Source organism: Lasioglossum baleicum, unplaced genomic scaffold, assembly GCF_051020765.1.
Source record: "Lasioglossum baleicum unplaced genomic scaffold, iyLasBale1 scaffold0120, whole genome shotgun sequence".
Lineage (NCBI taxonomy): Eukaryota > Metazoa > Arthropoda > Insecta > Hymenoptera > Halictidae > Lasioglossum > Lasioglossum baleicum.
This window is the reverse complement of record NW_027469180.1, coordinates 41,362-62,093: the sequence shown is the minus strand read 5'-3', so window position 1 is coordinate 62,093 and position 20,732 is coordinate 41,362.

Below are 20,732 nucleotides of genomic sequence, written 5' to 3'. Positions count from 1 at the left end.
ACTCCCGGAATACTTGCTATGACTCTTGGAATCACAGGATAAGGTGAAGCAATTGAGCTTGCCGTTCGTCTCTCAAAGAAGGTGGTAACGTTCTAGAACGGTTTGCCGCTCCATCTTCTAATTCGTGCATGAATTTATGGTGCTCATCAGTGAAATGAATACGAGTTCGTACCTCTGAACACGATGTCATACTTCCGATATAGCGGGTTAGTTTTACGGATGGTTAGGCATTCTGGCAGAAGTTCGACCATACTCCTATATGTAATATTCAACAACTGCAAGATGGCCTGCTTTATTATTCAAACCGTGAATTGAGGTGTCTATTGCTAATGATCTTCAGCGTGCTTACTCTCGGTTTTCCCGGGCTAACTCTCCGGACCACTAGATAGGTAATGCTATTGACATAGCCGTTCGACTCTCATGGAGTGTGTTACGTTCTTGAACGGTTTGACCATCGATATTCCAATTCATGCATAAAGTTAAGGTGCCCGTCACTGAAATGAATGCTAATTTCTGTCCCTGAACACGAATTCAGACTATCGATACAGCAGCTTATGATATCGGAGGGTAAGGACTTCGGTAAACAGTTTGACGCAATACCAATAGGTAACGTTCGATAAGGATTTGACACTCCACTATAATTATCAAACCGTGAACTGAGGAGTCTATTTGCAATACTGGTCAGTGGATTTATTCCCGGAATACGTGGTCTGACTGTCGGTATGACAGCAACGGTGAAGCGATTGATTTAGCCGTTAGATACTCAAAGGAGGTGTTAACGTTATCGAACCGTTTGTCCCCCGATCTTCTAAGTCGTACATGACATTAAGCTGCGCGTCACTATGATGTATAATATGTTTTTATGATGTATAATGTTTCTCTGAACGCGTAGCTATACTTTCAGTACAGCGGGCTAGGCTTTCGGTGTGTAAGGTCTCCAGTAAGAAGCTTGACTTTGTACAAATTGGTAACACTCTCAAAAGCTCTGACGCTCTACTTCAATATTCAAACTGAGATTTAAGGTTCCTATTGCCAATAAAGTTCAGCGGATCTACTAGCGGAATACCTGGTTTGACTTTCGGCATGACAAGATAGGTGAAGCTATTGACTTAGCCATTGGAAACTCAAAGTAGATGATAACTTTCTGGAACAGTTTGACTCTCGATCATCATAGCTCATACATGAAATAATTGTACCAGTGACTATAACGCCTCCTAATTGGCTTCACCGAACTCGAATTTATACTCTCGATACGGCGTGTTAGCTTCTCGAAGCTATGGCTTTGTGTGAAATGTTTGACTCTACAACAGTAAGAAACGTTCTCCAACGGTTTGTATCTATACTTTAATATTTATACGGTGGAAGAGGGATTTACATGGCCAATACCTAACAGCCGATCTACTCTCGGAATACCTGGTTTGGCTCGCGCCATCACAGGATATGTGAACCTATTTTCATATCCTTTCGACTGTCATAGATGGCGACAACGTTCTCGAACGGTTTGATACTCGATCTTCTAATACATACATGAAATTATGGTGCGCGTCACTATAATGAATACTAATTTACTTCTCTGAGCACGAAGATATACTCTTGGTACAGAGGGCTAGCTTCTCGATGGTAAGGTCGTCTGTGAAAAGTTTGACTCTGTACCAATAGGTAAGGTGCTACAACGATTTGATTGTGTACTTTAATATTAATACCGTGAAATAGGGTGTCTAAAGACCATAGTGAACGGCAGTTTTACGCGGAATACCAGATTTGATTCACGAAGCCGTTCGAATCTCAAAGTAGGTGCTAACGTTCTCGCACTGTATGGCACACGATCTTCGAATTCACACGACATTAAGGGTGCCATCACTAAAATGTATACTAATGTGTTTCTCTAAACACGAAGCTATATTCTAGATACAGCGGGTTAGCATTTCGGACGGTAAGGCCTTCGATAAAGAGGATGAGTTCATACCAGTATGTAACGTACTACAACGGTTCGACACACTTCTTTAATATTCATACAGTGAATTAAGTTGCCTTCTGCCAATACTGATCAGCGCATTTAATTGAGGCCGATCTGGTTTGAATTTCGGTATCACAGGATAGGTTATGCTACTGACATAGACGCTCGACTCTAAAAGACGGTGTTAACGATCTCCAACGATTCGACAATCAACCATCTAGTTGTTACACGATATTAAGGCGTCCGTCTGCTAAAATGTCCATTAATTTGTTTCTCTGAACGCGACGTTATACCCACGATACAGCGGGTCATGTTCTCGGATGGTTGGGAAACAGGAGAGGAATATGACTTTATACCAATGCGTAACGTTTTGAAACAGTTTGACTCCTCACTTTAATACTCGCATCGTGAATTAAAGATTCTATTGCCAATGCAGTGCAGCGGCTTTACTGCAGGAATTCCAGGGGTGGCTCCTGTAACGGGATAGGAGAAGCAATTGATTTTGCCGATCGGCCGCAAATAAGGTGGTATCGATCTGAAACGGTTTGACACTCGATCTGCCTTTTCATAAGTGATATTTAGGTGCCAGACACTAAATTGAATACTAATCTGTTCCTCGGAACACAATGTTATGCTCTGGGTACTGCGCAATAGGCTTTCGGAGTGTATGGTCTTGGGTAAAGTGGTGAGGGTATTGAATTAGCTGTGCGACTCTAAAGAAAGTTTGTAACGTACGCCAACGGTTTGACTCTCGGTCTTCTAATTCACACATGAAATTAAGGTGCTTGTCAATAAAATGTGTACTAACTGCTTTGAATGGAAACGAAATTATGTTCTCGATACTGCGCGTTAACTTCTCCGAATGATAGACTTTCGGTAAGAGGTTTGAGTCTATCCGATTAGGTAACGTTGATTAACGGTTTGAAGGTCTGCCTTAGTATACATACGTTCAACAATGGTGTCTATGGCCGGATAGTGTAGGGGGCTTTTAGTCCCGGTGTACCTCGTTTGACTCACCGAATCATAGGACAGTTGATGCTATTAATTGGGCCGTTCGTCGATCACAGAATGTGGTAACTTTCTCGAACGACTTGTGCATAGATCTGCTCATTCATATTGAAATTACAGTTCCCGTCACTAAAATGTATATTAATGTCATCTATAAACTCGTAGATTCACTCTCGGTACGGAGGATTACCTTCTCGAACGATGAGGCATTCGGTAAAATGCTTGACTTTATAGGAAATAGTAACGTTCTCAGAATGTGTGACGCTCTATTTTAACTCACTTCGCGAATAAAGGTATCTATTGCCAATACTGTACAGTGCATTTACTCCCGGTATATCTCGTTTGACTCTCACAATCACTGGATGGGTGTAGCTAATGACTTAGGCGTTCGTCTCTCGCAGAAGGTGGGAATCTACTAGTACGGTTTGTTCCTCGATCTTCTAATTCATACATGAATTCATGGCGACGTCACTAAATTGCTTAAGAATGTGTTTCCGTAATCATAATAGCTATACTATCGATACGTCGGGTTATCCTTTCGGACGGTACGGCATTCGATAAAACGTTTGACTTTATAGGAAATAGCAACGTTCTCACAATATGTGACGCTCTATTTCAATACTCACTCCTTGAATTGAGGTATCTACTGCCAATACTCTTCGGCGGATTTACCGTCGGATTACTTGGCTAGTTTCTCGGAATCATAGGATAGGTGGATCTATTGACGTATCCGTTCGACTCTCAGAGTGGGTGGTTACGTTCTCGATCAGATTTACCAACGACGTTCTAATTCATGTATGAACTGCAGGTACCCGCCTCTGAAATGATTAATAATTTCTTTCCCGTATCTCGATTTTATACTCACGATATGGCGAGTTAGCTTCTCCGATTGTAGGGCTGTTTGTAAAATGATTGACTCTATACCAATAAGAAACATTCCACAACGGTTTCACGTTCCTCTTTAATATTCAAACCGCGAATTATGGTACCTATTGCCATGACTGTTCAGGGGATTTCCACCAAGAGTACCTGGTATGCCTCTGGGAATCGCAGGATATGTGAAGATATTAACATGGCCGTTCGACTCTCGAAGATGGTGTTATTATTCTCGGTCGGATCGACAATCGATCTACAAATACATACATCATATTAAACTGCCCATCTATCATTTGTGTATCAACTTGTTTCTCTGGCCAGGCAGTTATACCCCCGATACAGCGGGTTAGCTTCTCGGATGATATGGCCGTCTGTAAAAAGTTAGACTCGATACCAAAAAGTTACGTTCTACAATGCCTTGACTCTGTACCTTAATACTCGTACCGTGAATTAAGGTGTCTGTTGCCGATACTGTTCTGCGCATTTACTCCTGGAATACCTGGTTCGACTCTCGGAATCTCAGGTTAGGTGAATTTATTGACTAAGATGTGCGACTCACTAAGAAGGTTGTGACGTTGTCGCACGGTTTGCCGTCGATATTCCGATATATAATGAAAATAATGTGTCCGTCTGCTAAAATGTATACATATTTGATCACGTGAAAGGGAAGGAACACAATCGATGCAGCGTGTCAGCGTCTCAGAAGCTAATGCCTTCGGTAGAATGTTTGACTCTACAGCAATAGGTAACTTTGCACAACTGTGTGCCACTGTACTTTAATAGTTGAACGCGGAAGCAAGGTGAATAGTGTCAATACTGTTCAGTCTATTTAATTCCGGATTACCGTCGTTGACTCTCGGTATCACAGGATAGCTAAAGCTATTGACACAGACGTTCGACTCCCAAAGAAAGGGGTAAAGTTCTCGCACGGTTTGACCTCAATGTCCCTACATATACATGAAAATAATGTGTCCGTCTGCTAAAATGATTAATAATCTGTTTCCGCGATCATGAAGAAAGACACTCGCTACAACGGGTTAGGGTCGTGAAAGGTATGGTGTTGGGCAAAAAAAAAATAAAAGGAAAATCACTTTATAGAAAGTGGTAATGTTCTCCGACGGTTTGACTCTCTGCATTAATATTCATACCGCGAATTACATCGTCTATCGCCGATACCGACCTGCGGATATACTCCCGGAATACCTGATTTGACTCTCGGTATCACAGGAGAGTTGAAGGTATTGACGTAGCTGTGTCACGCTCAATGCAGGAGGATACGTTCTCGAACGATTTCACTTTCCATTCTGCTACTGAAACACGAAAACGAGGTGTCCCCCTTCTAAAGTATCTACTCATATCCTTCCGTGCACACTAAGCTAGACACTACCTGCGGCGGGTTAGGTTCTCGGAGAGTATGGTGTCCGGTAAAAATTTCAAATGCATACTAATAAGTAACATTCTACTACGGCTTCACTCTGTGCATTAAAATTTATTCCGTGAATTATGGTGTCTAATGCCAATACTATTCAGCGGATTTACTTCGGAAATACCTAGTTCTACTTTGGGAATCACAGGAAAGGTACGGCTGTTGACTGAGCCGATCGATCCTCAACGAAGGTGGTAAGGTTCTCGCTCGGTTTGCCCTGTATGTTCCAATATATGCATGAAAATAATGTATCCGCTTACTAAAATGTCTTCTAATTTGAAAACGTCAAAAATGAGGAGCACAGTCGCGGAAGGATGATAGGTTCTCGGAAGGTAAGGTATTGCGTAAAGAAATCACTATACGAATTGGTAATGTTCTCTAACGGTTGGACTCTCAACCTCAATATTCATGTCGTGGTGTAAGGTGTCTGTTGCCAATACTGCTCAGTGTATATAATCCTGGAATACCTTGTTGTATTCTCGGAAAGGTTGGGTGTAACTATTGACATAGGCGTTCGTATCTCACAAAAAGTGCTATCGTTCTCGAACGGCTTGACCTTCGATTTTCTAATTCATTCACAAAGATCAGGTGGCGGTCACTGAAAGGAATGCTAATTTCATTTTCTGACCACGAAGTTATAGCCTCGATGTAGCGGATTATGCTTTCGGAGGATAAGTCCTTCAGTGAAACGTTTGACTATATATTTGCTAACTTTCTCAAACGGATAGACGCACTACTTTAATATTCAAACCGTGATCTAAGGTGTCAATTGCCAGTACTGCAAAGCGCATTTAATCCCGTAATGCCTGGTTTAACTGTCGGAATAACTGGATCGGTGAAGGTACTTACTTAGCTGTGCGACTATCAAAGAAGGTGATAACGTTCTCGAAGGGATTGACTAGCGATTTCCATATTCATCCATGAGATTATGGTACTCTTCACTGAAATGAAAACAAATTTTCTTGTATAATCACGTAGTTGTGCCCTCGATACCCCGGGCTTGAATCGCGGGATGTAAGGTGGCCGGTAAAAGTTTGTCGTATTACCAATTGGTAAAACTCTCCTACAGTTTGCCGCTCTGCTTTAATGTTCATGCCATGGGTTCAGGTGTCTATTGCCAATGCTGCTCAGCTTATTTTCTCCCGGAATACATCGTCTGTCTCTCGAAATCACAGGATATGTGAAGCTATTCACTTAGCAACACGCCTCCCGAGGAATGTGGTAACGTTCTCGAACGGTTTGACCGCCTATCTTCCAATTCATGCATGAAATTAAGGTGCTTGTCAGTAAATGTATACCAGTTCGGACGTCTGAACGCGGTGTTATACACTCCATACAGCAGCTCAGTTTTTCGGAGGGTCAGGCATTCTGTAAGGAGTTTAACCCTATTGGAATAGCTAATGTTCTTCAACGGCTTGACGGCCCGCTTTAATATTCAAACCGTGAGTTAAGGTATCTGTTGCCAATTCTGTACAGCGGATTTACTCCCGGAATATCTGGTTTGACTCTCGGCATCGCAGGACAGTTGAAGGTATTGACGTAGCTGTGCCACTCTCAAAGGAGGTTGTTACGTTCTCGAATGGTTAGACTTTCGATTCTGCTACACATATTTGAAAATAATGTGCCCATCTACCAAAATGACTACTGATTTCTTTTTGCGTGAATAGTAAGAAGGACACTCCCTACAGCGGGGTGTGATCCTGGATGGCATGTTATTCGGTATTAAGAATGACTATATACCACTTGATAATGTTCTCCATCAGATCGAATCTCTACCTCAATTTTTACAACGCGAATTGAGGTATCAATATCCAATATTCCTCAGCGGATTTATTCCAGGAATCCCTTATTTGACTCTCAGAGTCACAGGATAGTTGAAACAATTGACGTAGCCGTTCAGCCCACATAGAGGGTAGAAACGATTTCGAAAGGTTTGACGATCTGTATTCTAATTCATACATGAAATTAAAGTGGCCGCCTCTGAAATGTATACTAATTTTTTCTCTGAACACAAAGTTACACTTTCGAAACAGCGGATTAGCTTCTCTGAAGGTAGGGCGGTAGGTAAAATGTTTGACTTTATACCAATGGTCAACGTTCCAAATCGCTTTGACGCTCAATATTCATATTCGAACCGTTAAATATGCTGTCAATGGCCAATATCCTACACCGGACTTACGCTCGGTTTTCCCTGATTGCCTCTCGAAATCACGGGATAGGTGAAGCTACTGACTTAGCCGTTCTACTCCCGAGTAAGTTGGTAACGGTCTTGATCGGTTTGACACTCGATCTTCATATACGCACATGAAATTAAGGACGGCGTCACTAAAATATATACTAACTCGTTAACGTGAACGCGAAGTTATAATATAAGTACATCGGGATGGGCTCTCGCAAGGTAAGGCTTTCGGTAAAAAGGTTGAATGTATAGCAATAGGAAGCGATCTACAATCCGTTTGCGAACGTTACCACCAACCTTGAGAGTCGAACGGCTAAGTCAATAGCATCACCTATCCTGTGGTTCCGATAGACGAACCACGTATACCGGGAGTAAATCCGCTAATCTGAATTTGCAATTGGCACCTTTATTCAGGGCATGAAAATTAATGTACTGAGTCAAGCCCTTGTAGAACGTCACCACCTTCTTCGTGAAACGAACGGCTTTGTCAATAGCTTCACGTATCTCGTGATTCCGAAAGTCAAACCGGGTAATCTGGGAGTAAATCCGCTGGAATGTGCTAGCAATATACAGTTTAGTCCACGGATTGAATATTAAAGTAGATCGTCAAACCGTTTGAGAGCCTTGCCAGTTTGTACAAGGTGAAATGTTTTACCAGCGGCTATACCTTCAGCGAACATCACTCGCTCCATCGAGAGTGTAACTGAGTGTGCAGAGAAACAAATTAGTAAGCATTTGAGTGCCGCGCGTCTTAGTTTTATGTATGAATAGAAATACCGATTGTCATTCCGCTCGAGATCGTTTCCACCTTCTTTGAGAGCCGAACGCCTGAGTCAACAGCTTCATCCGTCTTCTGATTCCGAGACTGACGGCTGGTATTCCTGCAGTAAGTCCGCTGAACAGTATTGGCAATAGACGCATTCATTCATGGAATGTAGAAGGTCAATCCTTCGCAGAACACTACGAATTGTTATAGAATCCTGCTTTTTACCCAATACATTACCTTCCTGGAACCTAACACCTTCCAGCTAGTGTAATGCTTAGTGCTCCCGGAAAGAAATTGGTACACATTTTAGCAGTTGGAAGCATTATTTTCATGTGTGAATAGAATAACCGAGATTCAAACCGTTCGAGAACGATCCCACCTTCTTTGAGATTCAAAGGGCTCAGTCAATAGCTCCACAAATCTGTGATTTCGAGAGGCAAACCACATATTCGTGGAGTAAATACACTGAACAGTATTGGGATTAGGCGCCTTAGTAGGCGGATTGAGTATTAAAGCCGGCCGCTAAGCCGTAGCAGAACATTACCTATTTGTGTAGGGTTAAACTTCATACCGAATACCTTACCCTCCGAAAGCATATCAGCTCTACCGAGAGTATAACACCATGTTCAGGAGTAGGAACTAGTATACATTTTAGTGGTGAGCGCCTTAATTTCATGCATGAATTAAAAGATCGTGGGTCTAACCGTTCGAGAACGTTACCAACGTCAGTTAGAGAAGAACGGCTAAGTCAATAGCTGAACCTATCCTGTGGTTCGGAGAGTCAGCCTGCGAAAGCCGAGAGTAAGCTCGCTGAAGAGCATTGGCAATAGACACCTTAATTTACGGTATGAATGTTAATGTAGAGAGTCAAACCTTCGGAGAGCATTATCAATTTGTATAATGTAATTTCTTAATGTTTACACAACATATTACCTTTCAAGAACCTATCCCGCTGTAGCGAGGGTCTTGCTTCGAGCCCACGGAAACAAATTAGCAGACATTTTAGCCGACGGACACTGTAATATCATGTATCAGTAGAAATATTCAGGGTCAAACCATCCGAGATCGTTGCCACCTCCTATGAGAATCGCACACCTAAGTAAAGAGCTGCAGCTATCGTGTGATTCCGAGAGGTAAATCAGGTATTCCAGGAGTAAATGCGCTGAACAGTATTGACAATAGATGCCGATAGTCACAGTATCATTATTAAAATAAAAAGTAAAACCGCTGGAGTACGTTCTCAATGGATATAATGTCATACTCCATACCATATACATTACCTTGCCAGAACAAATCCGCTGTATCGTGGGTATAACTTCGCGTTCAGAAAAACAAATAAGTAATCATTTTAGTGACTAGCACCATAAGTTCATGTATGAGTCAGAAGACCGAGAGTCAGGCTGTTCGAGAAGGTTTCTACTTTTTTGGGTATCGAACTACTGCGTCAATTGCTTATTCCGGCATTTTGAGAGACAAGCCTGGCATTCCAGGAGTGAGTCCGCTCAACAATATTGGCAACAGACACTCTAATTCACGCTACGAATATTGCAGCAGAAGGTCAATTCGTCGGAGATGACTCCCAATTGCTATGGAGTCATCCCTTTTACCGATTACTTTACCTTCCAGGATCATAACCCGCTTTGGCGAGTGTTATTCTACGTGCTCACGGAAACAAATTTGTAGACATTTTAGCAGACGGACACCTTATTCTCGTGAGTCAATAGAAAAATCGACAGTCAAACCGTTCGGCAGTGATCCCCATTCTTTTCGAGACGAACGGCTAAGTGAATAGCTACGCATATCCTGCTATTCAGATAGGCAAACCAGATACGCCTGGAGTCAATCCGCTGTACACTATTCATCATGGATACTTTAATTCGCGGTTTGGTTATGAAAGTAGAGCGCGAAAAAGTTTGAGAACTTTACCAGATGGTATGAAGGCAAACATTTTAGAGAAGGCCTTACCGTCCGGGGACCTGACCCGCTACATCGAGAGTATAAATTCGTGATTAGAGATACAAATTAGTATACATGTTAGTAACCGGCACCTTAATCTCATGTATGAATTAGAAGACCTATTGTCAAACCATTCAAGAGCCGTAGCACTTTGTTTGAGAGTCGAACGGCAGAGTCAATACCTTCAGCTATCCTGTGATTTCGTGGACACAAACCTGGTATTCCAGCAGTAAATCCGCTTAACAGTATTGGCAGTAGACACCTTAATTCACGCTATGAGTATTAAGGTAGTGAGTCAAACCGATGGTGAACAATACACGTTGTTACAAAGTCATTCTTTTTACAGATTACCTTACTTTCCGAGAACATAACTGGCTGCAGGGCGTGTCTTGCTTCGGGTACAGTGACTGAAATTAGTACTCATATTAGTGTCGCGACCCTTAATTTCATGTTCGAATGAGAAGATCGCGTCGCAAACCGTTCCAAAACGTTATCAACATCCTTAAGAATCGCACACGTATGACAACAGCTTCACCTGTCCGGCGATTCCGAGAGCAATACCTGGTATCTCAGGAGTATATCCGCTGAACAGTATTGGCAATGGATACCTTATTTCACAGTTTGTATATCAAAGTATAGCGTCATGCCATTTGCGATCGTTATCAATTGGTATAGCGGTCATACTCCTTACCGGACACTTCACCTTCCGAGAACATAACCCGCTGTTATGTGGGTATATCAACGCGTCCACGGAAAAAAGTTACTGTTCATTCTTATGACGGGCACCTTAATTTCATGCATGAATAGAAAGATCGAGGGACAAACCGTTCGACAAATTTGCCACCTTCTGTGAGACACGAGTGGCTATGTCAATAGCTTTACCGATCCTGTGAATCGAAGAGACAAACCAGGAACTCCGGATGTAGATCCGCTGAACAGTATGGGCAATAGACACGTTAAGTCACGGTTCGAATATTATACCAGGCCATCAAGCCGTTGAATATCATTACCTATTGGAGTACGTCACACTTCTTACAGAATGCCCTGGCCTCCTAAAGCAAACCCGCAGTATCGAGAGCATAACTCCATGTTCAGAAGGACGAATTATTACACATTTTAGTGTCCGACACATGAATTTCATTAATCAATTAGAAGCTCGAGCGTCAAACCGTTCGTGAACGTTACCACCTTCTGTGAGACACGAACGGTAGAATCATAAGGTTCCCCTATCTTATGACACGGAGAGGCAAACCAGATATTCCGGAAGTAAATCCGCTGAATAGTATGGTCAGTAGACACTTTAAGGCACGGATTGGATATTAAAGTAGAGCGTCAAATTTGTGGGCGTAACCAATTGGTATAACGTCAAACGTTTTACTGAAGACCTTACCCTCCGAACATCTAACTCTCTGAATCGAGTATATAATACCGTGTTCAGAGGTACGAACTAATATACATTTTAGTGACGAGCATCTTAGTTTCATGCATGAATGAAAAGATCGGGTGTCAAACCGTTCGAGAACGTTTGCAACAACTTTGACAGTCTAACGGATAAGTCAATAGCTCCACCTATCCTGTGATTCAGAGAGTCAAACCAGGCATTCCGAGAGTTAATCCGCTGTAGAGTATTGGTAATAGACACCTTAATATACGGTTTGATTAATAAAATAGAGGGAGAAACCGTTTGAGAACGTTTGCATTTGCTATAAAGTCAAACACTTTACCGAATGCCATATCCTCCTAAAAACGAGCACGCGGTATGGAGAGTATTACTTCGTGTTCACAGAAAAATATTAGTATTCATTTCGGTGATGGGCAGCTTAACTTCATGTACGAATCAGAAGATCGAGGGTCAAACCGCTCGAGAACGTTGCCAACTTCTGTAACAGACGAATGCCTATGTCAATAGCTTCACCTATCCTAGAATTCCGAGAGACAAACCAGGTGTTCCGGGAGTAAATCCGCAGAAGGGTATTGGTAATAGCCTCCATTATTCACGGCATGTATATTAAAGTAGATCGTCAAACCGTTTGAGAACGTTACCTCCCTCTCAGAGAGTCGAACGGAAAAATCAGTAGCTTCACCAATCCAGTGATTCGGAGAGCCAAACAAGATACTGCTGTAACAAACGTGCTGAACCGTACGGCCAGTGGATACCTTAGTCAACTGAGTGAATATTAAAATAGAGCGTCACACCGTGTGTGAAGGTTACTAATTTCTATAAAGTCAAACGTTTTACCGAAGGCCTTTCCTTCCGTGAACCTCACCGGCTTCATCGAGTATATAACTTTCTGTTCAGAGGAAGAAATTAATTTACATTTTCGTCACGGGCACCTTAATTTCATGTATTGATTAGAAGATCGAGGGCAGAACCGTTCATGATCTTTGTCGTCTTAGTGGGGAATCGAACGCCTTTGTTATTAGCCTGTCCTGTCCTGTGATTCCGAAAGACAGACCAAGAATTACGGGAGACTATCTGCTGTATAGTATTGACAATGGACACTCTAATTCACAGTGTAAATGATAAAGTACAGAGTCATGCCGTTGTAGAACGATACCTACTGGTATAGAGTCGAAATTTGTACTGAATACCTAACCTTCCGGAAGCGATCCCGCTGTATCGAGAGCATAACGTTGTGCGCACAGAAGCAATAGAGTATGCATCTTTGTGAGGAACACCTTATCTTCATGTAAGAATTAGAAGATTGATGGTAAAACCGTTCGCGAAAGTTACCATCCTCCTAAAGAGTCGAGCGGCTGAGGCAATAGCTTCACCTACCGGGTGATATTGAGAGTCAGACCAGGTATTCCTAGAGTAAATTCGCGGTAGAATATTGGATATTAACGCCTTGTATCGCGATTTAAATATGAAAGGACCGCGTCAAACCGTTTCAGAGCGTTGGCAATTGGTATGAAGCCGAACACTTTACCGTTGGCCTTACATTCGGAGAAGCCAGCCGGCCCATTCGAGAGCATAAAACCGTGTTCAGTGGAACGAACTAGTATACATTTTAGTGACGAGCACCTTCATTTCATGCATGAATGAGAAGATCGCGGGTCAAACCGTTCGAGAACGTTTCCACCTTCATTGAGGATCGATCGGCTCAGTCAACAGCCGTACCTATCCTGTGATTCCCAAAGTAGAACCAGGTATTACCGAAGTAAATCCGCTGAATAGTATTGGCAATTGACACCTTGATTCACGCTTTGAATACTAATGTAGAACATCAAGCTGATTGAGATCGTTACCAATTGGTACAAAGACAAACGTTTTACCGAAGGTCTTACCCTCCGAGGACCTGGCCCGCTGCATCGAGAATATATCTTCGTGTTCAGAGAAACAAAGTAGTACTCATTTCCGTGACAGGTGACTTAACCTGATGCACGGATTATAAGACTGAGGATCTAGCCGCTCGAGATCGTTGCCACCTTCTGTGGGATGCGAAAGGCTAAATCAATAGCTTCATCAGCCCTGTGATTCCGAAGGACAAAACAGGCATTCCGAGAGTCAAAAAACTGTACACCATTGGCAATGGACAACTTAATTCACTGTATGAACATTCAGATACAGAGCGTATCCCTTCTAGAAAGTTACCTATTGCTATAATGTCAAAAGTTTTAGTGAAGATCTACTCTCCATGTACCTAACCCGGTTCAGAGAGAGTATAACATCGTGATCAGAGAAAGAAATCAATACTCATTTCAGTGCCGGGCACCTTAATTTCAGGTATGTATTAGAAAATCTGGTGCCAACCGTTTGCGAACGTCTCCACCTTCTTTGAATGTCGATCGGCTAGGCCAATAGCTTCACCTACCCTGCTATTCCGAGAGTCAAGCCTGGTATTCAGGGAATAAGTCCGCTGGAAACTGTTGGCAATAGACACCACAATAGACGGTTTGAATATTAAAGCAGGCTGTCAAGCCGTTGTTGCACATTACCTACTCGTTCTATACCAATAACTATTTATCACCACCGGCTTGACTCTGCACTGTAGTATATATACCGTAAAATTGGGTGTCTAATGCCAATAATGTACAGCCGACTTACTCCCGGAATACTTGGTTTGACTCTCGGAATCACAAGATAAGTGATGCTGTTGACTTAGCTTTTCGACTCTCAATGATGGTGCTAACGTTCTCGAACGGTTTGGCCCTCGATCTTCTGATCCATGGATGAAATTATGATGCCCGTCACTAACATTTATGCCACTTTGCGTCTCTGAGCACGAGCATATACTCTCAATGATGTCGGTGATGTTTGCGGAAGGAAAAGCCTTCGGTAAAACGTTTGACTTTATGGAAATTGGTATCATTCTGGAACGCTATGGTTCAAACCGTGAATTTCGGTGTCTAATGCCAATACTGTACAGCAAATTTACTCACGGAATACCTGGTTTGACTCTCGGAACCACAGGGTAGGAGAAGCGATTGATTAAGCCATTCGACAGTCAAAGATGGTGGTAACGTTGTCGAAAGGTTTCACTCCCCATTATTCTATTCATACATGAAAATGAGGTATCCCTCTGCTAAAATGTCTTCTAATTTGCTTCCGGGAACAATATCCAAGACACCCTCTACAGCACGTTATGTTATCGGATGTTAAGGTATACGGTAATCAGAATGACTTAAAACGAATTGCTAATGCTCACCGAAGGTTTTACTCTCCACTTTGATATTCACACGGCCAGTTCAGGTGACAGTTGCCAACAAACATCATCGGACTTACTCCCGGATTATCTCATTTGACTCTCGGAATCACAGGATATGTGAAGCTATTGACTTAGCCGTTCGAATCTCACAGAAGGTGGTAACGGTCCCGATCGGTTTGACGCTCGCTCTTCTAATTCAAACATGAAATTGATCTGCTGGTCGATGAAACGTATACTAATTAATCCCACAGAACATTTTGTGGCCATAACTTGATATTCAAACAGTGAATTACGGGTCCTAGTGCCAATACATATCATCGGATTTACTCCCGGAATACGTGGTTTGACACTCGAAGTCACAGGATAGGTGAGGCTGCTGACTTAACCGTTCGAATCACAAACACGGTGGTCACGTCCCCTAACGGTTTGACACTAGGTAATCTTTTCCATACATGAATTTGACGTCACTGAAACGTATACTACTATCCTTTACTGAACACGAAGGTATACTCTCGATACAGCGAGGTTGGTTCTTGGGAGGTATGTGTTTCGGTAAATATTTTACTGTGTGCCAATATGTATCGTTCTACATCGGCTTGACCTCGGTACTTTCATATTGATTCTGTGAATTAAAGTGTGTATTGCGAATACTGTTCGTCGGATTTACTCCCGGAACAACTGGTTTGACCCTCAGAATCACAGGGATGGTGAAGTTTTTGACGTAGCCGCTCGGCTGTCAATGAATGTGGTGACGCTCTCGAACTGTTTTACGCTCTATCTTCTTATCCATACAAGAAATTATGGTGCCCCTCACTAAGGGAGACAGTAATATTGTTCTCTGAACATTGGATTATACTCTCGAAACGTCGAGTTTGCTTCTCCGAAGGTAAGGTCATCGATAAAGTGCTTGACTTTATATAAATATGCGTTGCTCTCAAGTGGTTTGTCGCTCTACTTTACTATTCAAACGGCGAATTAAAGTGCCTATTGCCAATACCTTTCATCGAATTTACTCCCGGTGTACCTGGTTTTTCTATCGGAATCACAGGATAGGTTTAGCTATTGACTTAGACGTTCGTCTCTCAAAGAATGTGGTAACGATATCGAACGGCTTGTCCGTCGATCTTTTAATTCATACATGAAATTAAGCTGCTCGTCCCTAAAACTAATACTAGTTCTTACGTCAGAACAGGGTGTTAAACTCTCCATACAGCTGTTCATTCTTTCGGAGGGTAAGGCATTCTGCAAGAAGTTTGACCCTACACGAATTGGTAATGCTCGAGAACGGCACGACGGCCTGCTTTAATATTCAAAACGTGAATTAAAGTGTCAATGGCCATTACTCTTCTGCGGATTTACTCCCGGAACACCTGGTTTGACTCTCGGAACCAAAGGATAGGTCAAGCTATTGACTTATCTGTTCTACTCTGAACGAGGGTGGCAACGGTCTCGAGCGGTTTGTCCCTCAATTTCCTAATTCATACACGACGAGCGGGCTAGTTTTCCGGAGCATAAGGTTTTCGGTAAGAATTTTGAATTTATAGCAATTGGTACGGATATCAATTCTATTTACGTTCCATTTTAATATACAGATAGTGAATTAAGTGGCCTAATAACAATACCGTTCAGCAGATTTACTCCCAGAATACCCGGCTTCACACTTGGAATCGCACGGTAGGTGAAGCTATTGACGTAGCCGATCGTCTCTCACAGATGGTGGCAAGGTTCTCGAGGTGTTCGACACTCGATCTTCTGACTCGCACATGAAGTTAAGGTGCCCGTCAATGAAATGAATACTAATTTTGTTCTCTGAACAAGAGGCTATACACTCTCGTTACGACGGGACAGCTTCTCGGACGGTAAGGTATTCGGAAGACTGTTTGACTTTATAGCAGTTATAACGCTCTCAAACGGTGTAATGCTCTGTTTTAATATTGAATCCGCGAATCAAGGTATCTATTGCCAACACTGTACAGCGCATTTACTCGCGGAATATCTCGTTCGGCCTTCTGAAGCACTTGATATCTGAAGCTAGTGTCCTAGCCGTTCGAACCTCAAAGGAGGTGGTAACTTTCTCGAACGGTTTGACCATTCATCTTCCCATTCATAATGAAATTATGGTGCCCGTCCCGAAAATGAATACTATCTTCATTCTCTGCGCAGGAAGTTATACCCACGATGCTGCGGCATATGATCTCGGAGAGTATGCTACGAGATAAAGTTTATGACGCTATACCAATTGGTTTCGTCCTCAAACGGTTTGTCTCTGTACTTTAATATCCATACCGTGAATTAAGGTGTCGATTGTCAATACTGTGCACTTGATTTACTCCAGCAATACCTCGTTTGACTCCCGCAATCGCAGGATCCGTGAAGGTATTGACTTAGCGGTGCGATTCTCTAAGATGTTGGAATCATTCTGGGACGGTTTGATCCACGATCTACCAAATCATACATGGATGAAAATGCTTGTCACTAACATGCATTCCAATTTGCATCTCCGAACACGGAGTTATGATCTCGATTCAGCGGGTCAGCTTCACTAAAGGTCAGGTATTCAGTAAGTAGATTGACTTTACACCACTTTGTAGCGTTCTCCGTCGGTCTGACTATCTAATTTAATATTTATGCCGCGGATTATGGGTCTATGGCCAATACTGAGGTGCGGATATACTCCGCGAATACCTGGATTGAACCTCGGTATCACAGGATAGGTGCAGCTATTGACGTAGCTGTGCCACTATCAATGAAGGTGGTTACGTTCCCGAACGATTTGATTGTCGATATCCTCATTCGTAATGAATTTATGGTGCCGTCACTAAATTGTATACTAATGTGTATCGCTAAACCCGTAGCTGTACCGCAGATACGGCGGGTGAGTTTCTCGAACGGTAAGGCATTCGGTAAGACGTTTGACTTTATAGCAATTAGCAACGTTCTAACCCTGTGCGAGGCTATATTTTAATATTACCTCCTCGAGTTGAAGTATATATTGCCAATACTGTACAGCGGATTTACTCGTGGAATACCTGGTATGATTCTCGGAATCGCAGGATACATGAAACTATTGACTATGCCGTTCGCCTCTCAGCAGAAGGTGGCAACGTTCCTAAGCTGTTTGGCCATCGATCTTCTGATTCGTACATGGCGCTCAGGTGCCCGCCACTGAAATGAATACTAATTTTGTTGTGTGAGCACGAACTTACACTCTAGATGAAGCCGATGAATTTCGCGTAGGGTAAGGCTTCGGTTAAACGTTTGACAATATACCAATTTGTAACGCTCTCAATCGGTTTGACACTCTACTGTATTATTCTAACTGCAAATTAAGGTGTCGATTGCCAAAACTCGTCAGCTGACTTACTCCTGATATATCTAGCGTGACTTTCGGAATTAGAAGGATAGGTGAAGCTGTTGTCTTTGTTCGGCCATTCTCAAAGGGAGTGGTAACGTCCTGGAACGGTTTGCCTCTTGATATTCTTATCCATACATGATGTTTAGATGCCAGTCACAACAATGGATACTTATTTGTTCCCGTTTACACTAAGCAACATACTCGGTGCAGCGATATATGTTCTCGGTAGCTATGGTGATTGACAAAACATTCGACTTTATAGCAACTGATAACGTTCTCAAACGGTTTCAGGCTCCACTTTAATATTCAAAGCATGAATAAAGGTGTGCAATGGCAATAGTGTACAGCAGATTGGCTCCCGGCTTCCGGGTTTTCCTATCGGAATGGCAGGATAAGTGAAGATATTCACGTAGCCGTTCGAATCTCAAAGAAGATGGGATCGATCTCGAATCGTTTGACTGTCGATTTTTCAAATGATGCATGAAAATACGGCATCCATATGCTACAATGTCTACTAATTTGTCTCCGAGTGCAGCAAGTAGGACACACGCTAAAGCCTGTTAGCTTCGCGGAAGGCATGGTATCGGGTAAAAAGTTTGACTTATAACAATTGGTAATGATATCCAACGGTTTGACTTCCTACTTTCATGTTCGTATCGTGAATTATGGTGTCAATTGCCTACATAATTCAGCGGATTTACTCCCGTAATGACTGGCTTGTCTCTCAGAAGCACAGGATAGGTGAAGCTATTGCCTTAGCTATGCGACACTCAGTGAAGGTGGTGAAGTTGCCGAACGGTTTGATTTTCGATCTTCTAATCCATAAATGAAATTAACGAGCCCGTCATTAACATGTTTACTAATATGTTTCACTGAACACGATGTTATTCCCACGACACAGATGGTTATATTCCCGGAAGGTAACGTATCCGTTAATGAGTATAACGTTATACCAATTGGTAGTATTCTCAAACGGATTGACCCTCTACGTTAATATTCATACCGTGAATTGGGATGTCTATTGCCAGTACTGTTCAGGGGATTTGCACTCGGAGTGCCAAATCTGACCCTCGGAATCATGAAATAGGTGATGTGAATCACTGAGCCGTTCGATCCCCAAAGGGGGGTGGGGGGTAATGTTCTCAGAGTGTTTGACCATCGATCTTCTAATTCATACATGATATTAAGGTGCCTGTCTCTAAAATGAGTACTAGTTTGCGTCTCAGAACACGATGTGGCTCTCTCGATACAGCAAGTTTTGCTTTCGGAGGGTAAGGGCCTCAGTAAAACTTTTGATTTATACCATTTTCCAGCATTCTCAAACGGATTGACTATTTTAATATTCAAACCGTGAATAAAGGTGTCCATGCTCAATACTCTTCCGCGGATGTGCTCCCGGAATACCTGGTTTTACTCTTACAAGCACAGGATAGCTGAAGCTACTGACTTGGCCTTTCTACTCTTACAGAACGTGGTTCCCTTCTCGAAAGATTTGAACCACGATCTTCTAATTCATACACGGAGAAAAGGTGCCCATCACTGAAATGAATAATAATTTCTTTCTACGAACTCGAAGTTATATTCTCGTTGCAGCGGGTCATGTTCTCGGCAGGTACGATCATCGGTAAAATGTTTGCCTTTATTTATGCCAATTGGAAACAGACTAAAACGGTTTGGTGAACTACTTCAATATTAAACCGTGATATAATGTGTCCATTGTCAATACTGTTCAGCAGAGCTACTCCCCGAACACGTGGTTTAACTTTCGGAATCACAGGATAGGAGAAGCAATTGTCTTCGCCTTTCGACTCTCAGAGAACGTGGTAAAGCTGTGGAATGGATTGACACTCTATCTTCTAATTCAAGCACGAAATTAAGGTGCGCACCACTAAAATGTTTATTATTTTGCTTCTCTGACCACGAAGTTATACTGTCGATACAACGAGTTAGGTTCTCTGAGAGTAAGGTCTCCGGTCAAACTGTTATGTTATACCAATGGGTAACGTTATACATGGGTTAGACTCTGTACCTTAATATTCAATCCGCGAATTATGGTGTCCATGACAAATAGTGTTCGACGGAGTGACACCCGGATTACCTGGTTTTACTCTCGTCATCACGGGACAGATGAAGCTATTGACTTAAGTGTGGGACTTCCAAGGAAGGTGGGATCGCTCTCGAACGGTTTGACTATCGATTTTGCTATTTAAACATGGAAGAAGCTCGGCGATTGCCAAAAATTCGACCAACTTGTCTCCGTGAGAACTAAGCATGATATTCGGTGCTGCGGAATATGTTCTAGGTTGGTATGGCATTTGATAGGAAGTATGACTTTATGACAATTGGTTTTGTTCTCCATCGGATAGGCAGTCCACTTTAATGTTCAAACCGTGAAACAAGGTGTTTATTACAAATGCTGTTCGCCGTTTTACACCCGGAATACCAGGCTTGACTCTTGGAATCACATGTATGGGTGAAGCTACTGACGCAGACGCTCGACTTTCGAAGGAGATGGCAATGTTCTCGAACGGATTGCCTCCCGATTTAGATGTTCATACAT